Source organism: Dermacentor silvarum, chromosome 1, assembly GCF_013339745.2.
Source record: "Dermacentor silvarum isolate Dsil-2018 chromosome 1, BIME_Dsil_1.4, whole genome shotgun sequence".
Lineage (NCBI taxonomy): Eukaryota > Metazoa > Arthropoda > Arachnida > Ixodida > Ixodidae > Dermacentor > Dermacentor silvarum.
In genome coordinates, this window is record NC_051154.1 from 171,999,762 (window position 1) to 172,000,912 (window position 1,151).

The following is a 1,151-nucleotide window of genomic DNA, read 5'->3' on the forward strand; positions in this document are numbered from 1 at the left end:
GACGTCACAATCTGTGTTTCTCTCATCCACTGCTTATGTAGGAACCAACAATTGCACTGTCGTAAGGTCGCGTCGAACGGCCGGCGTAGAAGTCATGCCGTTGCCGCCATGCGACCGCATTCAACGCGGTCGCCGTGCTGGCGTCGTCACAGACGTATACGCTCGCGACACACCAATAGTAAAGGAGGCACTGGACACACGCACATACGCACACAAATACAACAAATCAATCTACACGAAACGTGTTGGTCCATCTGGTTGAGCTTTCCGGAAGGTTAAAACAATGCTATTAAAGCGCTTTAACTAATTGATGTGGCAGCTAAGGCTCTCAATTACAAATTAAATGCTTAGCGCCTGGTTGAGCAATTGGTTGTCAAGCGGTAGGTCGCACACCAGCCGGATGCGCTTGGATGGTCGGCTATATGTCTTACGTTAAAGCATGTAGTTTTTCCTCAATATGTTCGTTGCAAAGCAACTATTTTTTTATTTAAATTTATAGAACTGCGTACTGTGGTGTTTTGTAATCAAATCCCTAATTTTACAATTCTGACTCTTCAGCGGCGCTTTAGGTTTACTGCAAAACTGTCTTTCAAGCCTGTGCCAGATGCTGCATGCTGCTCTCGGTTTGTTCACGATGCAGCCAACATCATACTTACCTTAGTGACGGGCTTTCTGGTGATAATGCAGCCAGGCCGGGGCCCCGTGCCGAGGCCTGCCATTGCACTCCGGTTGGCTGAAGCTACGCCACTTTCCCAAACTGGGATAGCTGGGACATTCAACTTTTGGTAGTGGGGCATGGCGTGCGCGCCAGCCCCCAATAATGATTTCAAAAGAAAGAGTTAAACAACCGTGTTCTTACCGTAGAATTCCAAATGGAACATTAACATGCCCAATATTCGTTACTTCATCGCTAGCGTTTTATCATTTAACACGTTTTAACGTTCACAATTCCCTAACAATAGCAGTTACACAGACGCCGGTATAATGACGCTTGCGCGCAGTGTTGGTCATGATCCTGAGAATTCGTTTCAAGTTGATCCGCCTTGCGAACTTCACGGCTAGAATTTGTAAATTGCAATATGGGCCATAAGTTAATTAGAAACTTAATTAGTGAATTTGCGTTAATTAGTCCGTTATGCATTTCAATTTTT

General features: G+C 45.4%; 1 non-coding gene across 1 annotated transcript; it reads left to right on the top strand.

Annotated features, from left to right (window-relative positions):
- Positions 1-648: 648 nt before the first annotated feature.
- On the top strand, positions 649-816 carry LOC119437980 (U1 spliceosomal RNA). The gene has a single exon (XR_005189611.1). It is a non-coding gene; the product is annotated as a U1 spliceosomal RNA (small nuclear RNA).
- Positions 817-1,151: the final 335 nt, after the last annotated feature.